At 37.2% G+C, this 12,354-nt stretch overlaps 1 long non-coding RNA gene across 1 annotated transcript; it reads right to left on the reverse strand.

The window, feature by feature from the left end:
- Window positions 1-468: 468 nt before the first annotated feature.
- LOC149781840 (uncharacterized) lies at window positions 469-4,869 on the reverse strand. Its single transcript, XR_016414531.1, has 2 exons — window positions 4,472-4,869; window positions 469-780 (listed from the first exon to the last, which is right to left on the reverse strand). It is a non-coding gene; the product is annotated as an uncharacterized LOC149781840 (long non-coding RNA).
- Window positions 4,870-12,354: the final 7,485 nt, after the last annotated feature.

The raw sequence follows: 12,354 nt of genomic DNA on the forward strand, positions 1-12,354 counted from the left end.
ACTTGTCAGTATACGATAGTTTTGATTAATGTACTAACTGCATACAGATGCAAGAGCACATGGTGCAAGGAAATTGTTGTCCAGTGGTCTTTTTGTTTGATAATTAGCTTCTCTGACGAACGTTATACTGGATTTTGGGTGGATTGCGGGTGTTTAATTTTTCAAGTTCAGGGGATCTGATTAATTTAAAAGTTTGTAGGAATACACAGATTTTAATGCAGCTAAATATGTGATATTACTCTTTTAAATCAATAGTATTTAACAAAAAGAAGTAAAGTACTACTGATGATTCAAGGTGGTATGACTTAAATACGCAATGGAAAAATGGAACGCAAATGAAAATAAAACAAACTACGAAATGGAAAAATGGAACGCAATCGAAATAAAACAAAATACGAAATGGAAAAATGGAACGCAAATGAAAATAAAACAAAATATGAAATGGAAATAATAAAAAGTCAACAGAAGTTCGTGGTCTTCAGATGTAAACATATCTGTTTTTTATTGCGAAGTAGAATATCGAATTAATGTTCAAAACTGGCGCTAATAATTGGATGAAACGTGTGCATTTGAGTACTGGTTAAAACACATGAAGCAGTGATCAAGCATGGTTTAGATCAGCTGGTAGAATGTTTTCCATGGGAAAACAACATAAATATATTCAAACGATATTCTTAACTTAAAGACGTATTTTTTATGTGCATTGCAGCTAGGTCATAAGATAAGATAGCTTCGTTGCGTCTGGCGATTTCCATAGCTCATCGGCCCGGTCACTCTCATCTGAAACACAATAAAGTAAAACTATGTCTTTATGTAAAGCCAGTGTGGGTCGTCTTTTAATTTCGGTACGTTTTGACTTGAGTACGTTTTGACTTGGTTTCGTTTCGGTTTGGGTACGTTTTGACTTGGTTACGTTTCGGTTTGGGTACGTTTTGACTTGGGTACGTTTCGGTTTGGGTACGTTTTGACTCGGGTACGTTTCAGTTTGGGTACGTTTTGACTGTAAACCTTTACAGAGCTTTAATGACATTCAAACATTTTATATCTGCATTTTTGTCAGTCTTTTTTGTTCCGAAAAGAACCCAGCGCTGGTATTTGTTTATTGATGTAACATGAGCAAGTATACAATCTTGTAACATATCTATTTAGGGTTGGGTCGGTGGAGGTTGAGAATAAATTACAACACTATTACGGGACAGTTGTTTACCACTTTGTTATCGACTCCAGGCGTTCCATGACCGGCATTATCTTAAATCGAGAACCAGTTGACAATATACTCGTAGTCGGGTCAAATAATACAGCTGTTTTTACGTGTATCTTTGTTCACCTTGAAATTAATAATAAGAAGATATCTGCAATATTGCAGATATGCTAGAGTTGTGATCACTCATGTCCGTTCGCCCGTGTGTCAGCATGTCTTTGTTGGGTTTTTCCTTAGAACGCTTACTCCGTCTAGACCAATTATTTGATCATATAGGGTACAACGTTTCACCAGAATGAGTCAACATAACTAAACGAAGGTGTCGGATCGTGGATGCAGCCTCAAGGTGGTTGATAATGTGCTTAAACATATAGGGATGAAACAAAAGTAGAAAAACAAATGTTTGTGATGTGCTTTTTGTAAGTCAAGTTTGAGTGCATATCCATGTATGGTATGGTCTCCCCACTCCCAATGCTATTTTAAAAGCCTGCAAACAGCGATGCTTATGTTATAAGATTTTTAAAAACCAAATCATCAGATCGTTAACAACGACGTATGCTCACACAGTCGAGACAAACACTACTACGATTTGTACATTTTGGGTCTTAAACCCACTTCTCAGCGCATGATCGGTGGAGGAAAAATCAGGGAAAACTCCGACAAGAACCACCGACTCAGGACAAGCTACTGCTAAGCTATATAACATACCCACGTTGGTCGAATCGAGACTCAAAGCCACGCGTACAAAGGTGAAATGTTGGTGAACTGTACGAGTGAACGCGTTAGACCACAAGGTTACCCGGTGCCCCCAAATACTTCCGTAAATCTTTGAATATTCTGGATTCATCAAGCGATGTATGTTTATCCAATTATAGCGTCTCTATAAATGACCAGAATATTAAGAAACAGACAGAAGTCAACATGATAATACTGAATTATCCTCAAGATTATTTCATTAGCAACATACGTGTACTGAATACACACGAACTTTCTTGCCAAAGAAGCCCATGCTTGGTATATATTGGAGATCTGTGTCGACCAGTACATGACATCAAATGGATATAGTTATGCTACGTGTTCCAGTGGAATCTGCGACGGGTGCCTTTTGACTAATGTATCTGTTTAGGTCAAGTTTTGCACTATATGGCAGATTAGCTGCCTTCCTCTTGAAGACATCTTCGGATAACCTGTAACCTTAGATCCGAGTAGTAATCACCTTCACACATTTGAGGCTAGGATTCACAAGTATTGTGTAATTATAAAATATACAAGCACAGTATAATTGCATATTGTTTTAACGCTAAAAATTGATTTGTAATCATTATAATTTTACATTACATCCTCATAAACTTTCAATAAACATTTCCAAGAACTGTTTGATGTACATACATGAATGATATCAACTGTTTCGAGCAGGGAAAATATTGAAATACAAGGAAAAACAAAATTGAATTAGGTGTCTTTCACTTTTCTTGTAAAAAGATCAGAACACTTCTAATTATAAATGAATAATATTTATTGTATACATGTTTGCTCACAAGTGTAACAAGTTATCTAATTAAAACAAATAATCTGCTCAAAAATATAATTGTAATCGTCACTAAAGTAAAAGAAAATTTCAAAAGTAACTATAACTTACAATAATTTATGTAAGGTTCATGCATAATAAAAATCAGCTATCCCATGTTAAAACAATTGGAGGATGGAGACACAATAAGGTTAAGCAGTTTTAATGACATTTAAGGACACTACACCTACACATGTTAAGTTTTTCTTTTTTTTCGAAATGAACCCAGCGCTGGTATTAGTTTATTGATGCGACACGAGCATGTATACTATCTTGGTACCATATATATAATGAGTTGGGTCGGGTGAGGGTAGAGTATAAATTACAATACTATTATCGGACAATTGTTTATCACTTTGCTATCGACTCGGGGTGTACCACGATCGGGCAATAATCTGAACTCGAGACCCAGTTGACTCATAGTCAGGTCAAAGATTCTCGTAGGTCAAATAAAACAGCTGTTTTTATCTGCGTCTTTGTTCACCTTGAATTTAATAAAAAATATGTATAACTGCAGTATTGCAGCTCTGCTATAATTGTGATCACTAATGTTCATCCGTCCGTGTCTCGGTTTGTCGATTGTTAATAGGCTTTTCTCATAATCCTGACTCCATCTACACCAAATAATGGAGACTGCTCACATTTGAATACCGTCTAACCAGAATGAACGAATGAATGTAACAAAGGTTTCGGATCGTAGATGCAACCCCGAAGGTGGTGGATAGTGTTGTTAAGATTATATAAGGGAAACACAAATATAAGTACGAATATTTGTGACGTTTTATGGATTGAATCATGTTTTTATCACATATCTATATATGGTATGGTTCTCCCACAATGCAATTTCGCCTGCAAACAGTGATGGTTAAGTTACATGATTGATTTTGAAAAAATAATTCATCAGTGTTAAAAATTACCCCTGCTAACACGGGCAAGACAAACACTACAGAGGACGTTATTGGTTTTAACACCATTATTCAGCAAATGATCTGCTATACATGGCTGCCAGTATTTTTGGTGTAGGAAAAATCCGGGAAAACCCCGGGAAGAACCACCAATTCACGGGAAGCAATTACTTAACTTTGTCAAATATTTGGTTGAACACTCGAACCCACGCGTACAGAGGTGAATGGTACGGTGAACTTTACAAGCGAGAGCCTATGACCACTCGGTCACCCCAGGGACACCAAACAGTATTGAGGGTTAGTAGGGAAGTAGGTCACACAACCTTTCTGCAAATCTTCGGGCATTCTGGATTCATCAAGCGAAAAATGTTTATCCAAATATAGCGTATCTATCAATGACCAGGATGTTAAGAAAGAGACACAATTGAACAAGATACGACTCAATTATCCTCGTTCAATACTCTAACATGCAAGAACATGAACAGCGCTATTTCATAAATCCATAAATACTGTATTTATCCATGCACTAAGTTCTATTAGCTCTGTACAGCATACAAGAAAATACACCAGAGCATTACGCGGTAATGTTTGCTTTTAATTTTAAATTAATCGGTAAGTAGAAGGGGGGATATCTAAATCTCGTCAAGTGATATTTGCAAACAAAACCCGGAAATAGGACACCCTCTTTCGCACTGGAAAATATTGAATGACAATCACAGATAGGTCTAAACCTTTATTGCTTTATTAATGATTTGATGGAAATGAATTCTAGTGTAAGCTTCTTCTACGGCAACTTACCATGAAAACTCGAATCGCTGTTGATCTTTACGATACCAACCTTCGTTTCTCGGCTAGATGTTAGAGAACACATATTACGATAAACAGCCAACCTCCATCCCTGGACCAAAACTTTGGGAATTCATATGAAACTAGTATATATAAAACATCAATCACGGTGTGATGCTTTATGTCATCTAGTTTATGTCATTGTCAGTCCTACTGATGCGTGGCATGTCTTCTTTTTTATGTGGTGGTGTAGATTGAATAGCACTTACATGTATATAGGGAAGCATATATTTGGAAAGTATCAGAAGCTCGAAAATTCAGCAAAATGATTGTCTCCTTTTATATGGTTACATCGATTTCCGGAACGATGTATAAATAAGTATGACCATGAAATACAAATTAGGACAAACCAAAAGAAAGTATAATACTGATCACATGTCTTTTGTCGATTTTTTTTTAATGCACGAGTGCATAATGTATGAATAACACAAGGGAACAATATGTTCATAGTAGTGGGTACCTAGCTTGTTTAAATTGAATTGGCGAATAAATAAATGACAAATGAATATAAAAGAGTCACGTACCATACATTCTTAATTTGGACAACAAAGCTTTAATAATTTTAATAAATAGAAATGTTATTTCACTCTTTTATACGTTGAATGTAACTGCGCTACACACATGCAACCTCAATGTCTCAATTTTATATTTTATCCTTGACTATTGCAAATTCTGTATAAAATCAGGTTTAAACAAAGTAGGCGTTTTTGCAAGAAAGTGCAGATTTTAGCTTGTGGTGTTTCGAGGGAAGTGAAAGCACCACAGCGGGAGCAGTTTGGATTATAAGTAGATAGGAAATGCAGAAGTCAGTCCTACTCAAATAACGAAACAAAATGGAAGACATGCACAAATTTCTCTAGAAGGTTTCAATCAATATTTAAAATTTTTTTTTTTTAAAATCAGAAATATTATCATATGTTAATTATGTCGTGTTTCAAATTTGTATTTTAGCCTCGTTTTCGTGAACTGTTAGTGACGTATATTTTTGTAAGGTAATATTAAGTGGACAGCTGCACATTCAGTATTTTGAGGAAGAACATCACAGTGTGAATAATTACATTAAACCAGTCAGTCCAACACTGAAGATTTTGGATTATTAGGATCAGTCCAGGTGTAACTGTACTCAACCCATGCGAGTTTCAAGTCAGTTCAGTTCTTCATGTTTCATCTTACATCCATAACATAACGAGCCTGAAACAGATTTCAAACAAAGTTCAAAGTTCAGTTATGTCCGGTGTTGTTTTTTGCTTTGAGTTCTTGGTATTGCGAACATTAAATCAGTTATGTATTTACGATCACAAACATGTACTGAAATTTGCCATTGTCGAGATGGTCTGAGAGGATAATAAACTGTTATAATTTCCAGTGTAAGAAGAGCCCAAATGCGAACAGCTTGACACAGAATTATGACAGGATAAGCAGATCAAGTTATACAACGTTCATGCAGCAAATAAAATTACAGCGAAAGTCATTAACCTTGATATATAAAGATAGTAACAACAGCATATATAGCTGCTCACTGTAGGCGTTTCAACTTATACATGTACACTGAAATTATGGTTGCGGCTATGCTTTTTCAACCTGTACTGATGAATTACGACCTCTTGAAGGATAAAAAAGTACTTTTAAACTCTCTAAGGGGTTTTGTTAGGACTTTAAAGTAAGTACCAGAAAGAAGCAAAACCAATACGTTTTGTAAAACATAACAAATAATTTAATTATCAAATGTATAGTGGTCTAGTGGTTAGAGCGTCGACACTAGTACGCAAGAGGTCTAGGGGTTCAGACCCAGGCCGAGCCATCTTAAGATTTTTAAAAATGGTACCAAAAGCTACCTCGCTTGTCGCTCAGCGTTAAGAACTTGCTGAGACTGGATAGGTAGTGAGAAAAAAACTTGAAATGGAAGATTTAAGACACTCCCGCCCCCACGAGTCTTCCTACTTATGGGAGAAATAGGTTGGTAGTAACATGGCATCGCAGGGCAGAAGTTTTCCAAGTTGAAGTCAACGGTCAGGATGGAGGGTTCCAAGATAGACTCGGCTGCCACGTGTTCGAGACCAGGGCGAGCCATATGGTAATATGGATATCGACTGTGGTCTACAGCCTGGAGAGGGATAGGCACCACCAGGTTGCAACTGCCTATGATACGCCAAAGATGAATAAATGATAATATATAGAATTCTGATACCGGATCGGTGGCATCTGCTTGGTACGATGATGGATGTGATAACTATGCTTCTGTTGTAACCACCATCAACGTATGAGTAAGAGATAATATCGCCATTGGAACTTAGAATGTCAGGACAGTAAGACCAGCTAGGAAATTAAAAGAGTTAACTCATAAGATGGGAAGATACCAGCGACAAATCCTTGGAAAATGCGAGATGTGATGGAGAGAGATCAACGGACAAAGGACACATGATTTTCCTCAGCGGACACGAGGACAAGCATGAGCATGGAGTCGGATTTATGGTGCATAAGATCGTTGTAAGTGCAGGCATTGGTTGTTGACTAGTGTCTAACAATATAATTAACATCTGCTTGAGACCAGCTTCAAACTCTCATTGACCAAATACCCAAGATGGATATTCTAGTTATTCCAGGAGACTGGAACGCCATGGTAGGAGAAGACACACGGTCAGAAGAATAGCGAGAAGTATGTGATCCATACTGTTTTGAATAAATTAGAGAGAGAGAGAGAGGACTGAAGCTGCTGGACTTTTCCATCGACAGTAACCTAGTGCTAACGAACACCGTTGGCCCGCATAAAACATCTAGAAGATCGATTTTGCACAGTGTTGGTGAAAAAGCGCTTCCAGCCTAGTTTCAACATTGCCAGATCACGTAGCTTCCTGAGAGATGACACAGGAAGCGACCATGACTTGCTAATACTGACTATCAAACTTCATATGAGGACAATCAAAAAGCCACGACATGTTAGGATCATGGTTGAAACTGAAAACCCATGCGTGGCACAATCATTTGAGGCATCGTTAGGGTTAGGGAGCAAGTTTGCGCCACTCACAGTTATGTGTGCTGAAGAAATACATTCAAGCTCCTTGCTCACCACCTTCAGCACAGCCAGCGAGATCCTAGAATAAAGAAGCACTAAGTCACAGCAAATATCTTCGACCACTCTAATGTGAGGAGAAATCTGAGGAGGAGACGAGGAGATGAAAGAGCAAAAACTAAGATTAGCAACAGGATTGAGAAGAGTTTGAATGGAGCGATGAAAAGCTGGTTAGAGGACCAATGTAAGGAAATCGGGTAAAGCCTGAACCAGAATAACTTTAAAAAGACATACCAGTTGGTGAAAAACCTGACAACAATGAAGCAAGGGAGATATACCATGATCCAGAACAAGACTGGTACGAGTCTCACAGAAGACCAAAGAGATTCTTAACAGATGGACGGAATTCTGCTCTGAGCTTTATAAGCAGGCTACTTCTGGAAACAAAGCTGTACTAAACTTCCCACTGACCACTAAATAAAGGGAAGTCAGCTCGGGTAGACAATATAACAGCAGAACTTGTTTAAGCAGGAGGAACCTTCGTGATAGATGTCCTCACAACAATCTTGAACAAAATCTGGCAAAGAGAATGACCCATCCCATGAACACAGACTCTGGTCATCACTCTCCCTAAATAATGGACTCTGCACCTGTACAAGAACTACCGAACACTCAGCCTCATCAGTCATCCGATCAAGGTTATGCTTGATATTATTCTCAACAGACTGAAACCCGAAGAAGATCACATCAATGCTGAAGAACAGGCTGGTTTCAGAGCAGGAAGTAACACTATGGAACAGATCTTCAACCACAGAATCCGCTGTGAAAAATGTCTGTAGCATCAACATGGTCTCTATCATATCTTCATTGATTTCAAGAAGGCTTTCGACAAGGTATGTCGTACAGAGTTGTGGGTCACCATGCAGATATACAACATAAACACTAAGCTAATCAGCACCATAGAAAATTTGTATGACAAGACGACTAACGCAGATCTTGTCAATGGCAATATAAGAGATTAATTCAGAACCACAGTCGGAGTCAGATAGGGTTGCCTCCTACCAACCATTCTCTTCAACATCTAATTGGAAATAATCATGTTCGATGCCTTGTAGCACCATGAGGACTGTCAGTGTTGGAGGCAGAACTACCACCAACCTGCGCTTCGCTGACGATTTCAATGGCTTAGCAGGATAAGAACCTGGAAACTGAAGTGAACCTTCTCAATGAAGCATGACTAAAGTATTGGATGGACGAAAAGAACAAGCTATTGACAAACAACCCTAGTACTTATGTAAGACATGGACCCTGACAACATATCTACAGAGAACAATCCATGCCGTAGAGATGAGATGTTATAGAAAGATCCTGAACATCTCATACTTAGACCACGTTTCTAATGAAGAGGTACGCACTAGATTCTAATATGCAATTGGATCATATGAAAATCTGCTCACCACTCTAATGAAACGCAAACAATGATGGTATTGTCACGTCTCGAGCTCAACTGGCTTGTCAAAGACAATCATACAGGGCGCAGTGAGAGGAAAGTGAAAACGAGGCATTTAAAATAAGAGATGGAAAGATAACATAAAGACCGGACCGGCATGGACTTCACAATGTCCAAAAGAGCAGTGGAGAACATGGCAAAATGGAGAGAGATTGTCGCAATGTCATCAGTGGCGCCCCTATTACCAGGCAGGTTACGGGAGAAATGGTGAAAACGATGATAATGAATGATAAATGAAAATGTGAGAGGAAAATAAGGTATTATGAAGTGAATCATAAGAATAAATAGTTCAGTATAAATTTCAGAATTGGAAATGTGCTGGTCCGCCAAGAATCGTGGCATTGTCAAAATGACGTTAACATGAACTCTTTTGACTAATTCACGATAGTTCTAGATTAATATTAATTATTGTCGAATGAGCAATTTTTATTTTCAGTGAATAATTCAAACAAATGTTTTTTCCACTCCCAAATAATATCTAAATACAGCATAAAATACGTATGTAGACTTGATGTTACAACAAGAACATAAGAAATAAGAATGATCAAAATCGTCCAACTACACTTTTTTATGAACTAGCAAGTGGGTGAAAATACACCTTGCTACTATTATCTGCATGAATATTTCCAACATCGTAGAAGAACTAACATGATTTAACCCATCCAATGGAAGTTAACTTAATTCTTTTAAGGAACCACCTGACCGACAGGTCCAGTGGAAAAAGCCCGAAACTCGTAAACATATTTACTAATAATTCTATTATTAGCAACTGTCAGGACGTGCGTAAACATCTATTGATAACTCCTATGCAACATTATGTTCTTTAAAATATTAAAATAGACCCTATGCACGTACACCAAATCCAACTATAGATAATGACTACAATTTAAATCCATATTTTTTTTTTTTAAATTAGACAAAATCATGTATCATCAGTTACAGAATTTATAGATATGCATACGAATGTCTGAATGCCAATATAAGAGACTATTTTCGCATTTGACTTTGCATTCTTCAAGAGAGAGTCGATGTGTTCTCTATTCAGCGGCATGCAAGCAAACTGAATCAACCGATTTACAATTTACCAAAACCAGCACTTCTCAACTGTTGTGCACAAAAGAGAGCAAACGGAGGCAGACTATATACTATGCAAAGAGGGTATTAACTTCACTAATTAACTTCTCAATTAATTTGTTCTTTTTTTAAAAATAAAAAGCAATTTATGCACTTTGTTCGGACGAACCTAATATCGATAATTTGACACAGTTTCCCGACTGTACTCAAGATTCTTTCAATAGCAACAGCCGTGATAATGAATACACAGAGACGCTTTTGGCAAAGAAGCCAGTGTTTGGTAATGTGAAGAAGGCCTATGTCTACCAGTTCAGAGGTGTGTGTGTGTGTGTGTGTGTGTGTGTGTGCAGATTTTCTGCTCTCACAGATTCGGATCATCATCACGTTTTGGACCTTTGGGAATGGGATTCACGTTATTTTGTAATCATAAAAATACATAACATTGTGTGATTGTATATTTTTAAAAATATTTTTTTGTAATCAATATCAATTTACATTACTACGTGATTATATTTTCATTAAACATTACCAAGAACTTGAACTGTTTTTCTGTTTGATGTGCATGAATGATATTAACTGATTAGAGTGGGAAAAATATTTAAATACAAAGAAAAACAAAATTGAATTATGTGTCTGTTAAATTTCTTGTCAAAACATTTAAACACTTCTAATTGTTAATGCGTAATAATTACTTTTTAAATGGTACTAACAACTATAGCAAGTAATATAACTTAAACACGTACTCTGCTCAAAATTATAATCGTAAGTGTCACTAAAGTAAAAGAAGACATTAAAAGTATCCGTAATTGACAATAATTTGCGTCATGTTTTGCGTGGGTTCGAGTCTCGGATTCGGCCAATGTTGGTATGTGAGAAAGCTTGCCAATAGCTTCTCGAGGGTCGGTGGTTCTTTCAGGGAATTTCCCGGGTTCTTCCTCCACCATTAATACTGGCCGCCATGTATAGCCTATCGTTTGCTGAAAAATGGCGTTAAACCCCACAACAACAACAAATACGTAATCTTTCTGCATAATAAAAGTCAGCTATCTCATGTTAAAAAAATGTCCAGGGGGAACCAAAAATTCAGTACTTTTAATGAAATTTAGGCACTTTATATCTACCTTTTTCAGTTTTTCTTTTCCTAAATCATCTCAACGCTGATATTTGAATATTGATGTAAAATGAGTCAGCATACTATCTTGATAAAATATATTGGGGGTGGGGGGATAGAGATGGGGGGGATAGATTATAAATTGCAACACTCCTATGTTTTCACTTTGTTGTTAACTCGCGTCTTACCGTGAATGAGCATTAATGTGACCACGAGAGACCGTTGACAATATACTCAGTCAGGTCAAAGGATCTCGTGGGTCAAATAATACAGCAGTTTTATAATGATTATGTTACATGATTTTGAAAAACTAAATCATAACAGTGTTAACAATGACTCCTGCTAACACGGGTAAAACGAACGCTACAGAGGTTTGTGGTCTTGTGGGTTTTAACACCATTTTTCAGCAAATGATCGGCTCTGGATTTTCGAAACAGAGCTATTTTTCCAATAATTTTTAGTTTTATAACAATTCGAACGGTATTGATCGTTTCTTTGGTTTTAACAGCTTATTAATGCTTGCAGGATATTTCGTGCCCAGGTAACTGGACCAGAGTGCTTTACCGAGAGAAATATTACGGTTACTGATTTTGTCAGGATTCGAACTAGCATGTTCTGGTCGCGAGTCCGGCGCCCTAACTACTCACTCACCACGGCTCCTCTCTGCATTAATAACTTGAACTACACTTCAGTTATTAAAGAATTAACAATAATACACCGGACGCTTCTCTATCGCACGTTTATATCGCATGTCAAAACGAGAAAATTCAAAACCAGAGAGAGAGAGAGAGAGAGAGAGAGAGAGAGTGCTTTGGGGTGGGGTGAGTTGGTGGAGGCATATCAAAAACTCGTCAAATGACTTACGCAAGCAAAACTCGGAAATCGGCTCTCTTCTTTCAACCGGAAAATATATCGAATGACAATCACGGATAGGTCTAAACCTTTGTTGCTCTATTAATATCTTGATGCACGTGAATTATAGTGTAAGCTTTTTGTACCGTAACTTACCATGAATGCTCAAATCGATGATCATCTTTACGATAAACTCCCAACCTCAATCTCTGAGCGAAAAGTTAGGGAACACATATGAAACAAATATATATATATATATATATATATATATATATATA

The sequence above is a fragment of the Sinohyriopsis cumingii genome, chromosome 15 (assembly GCF_028554795.1).
Source record: "Sinohyriopsis cumingii isolate HCF-2022 chromosome 15, ASM2855479v2, whole genome shotgun sequence".
NCBI classification, from domain to species: domain Eukaryota; kingdom Metazoa; phylum Mollusca; class Bivalvia; order Unionida; family Unionidae; genus Sinohyriopsis; species Sinohyriopsis cumingii.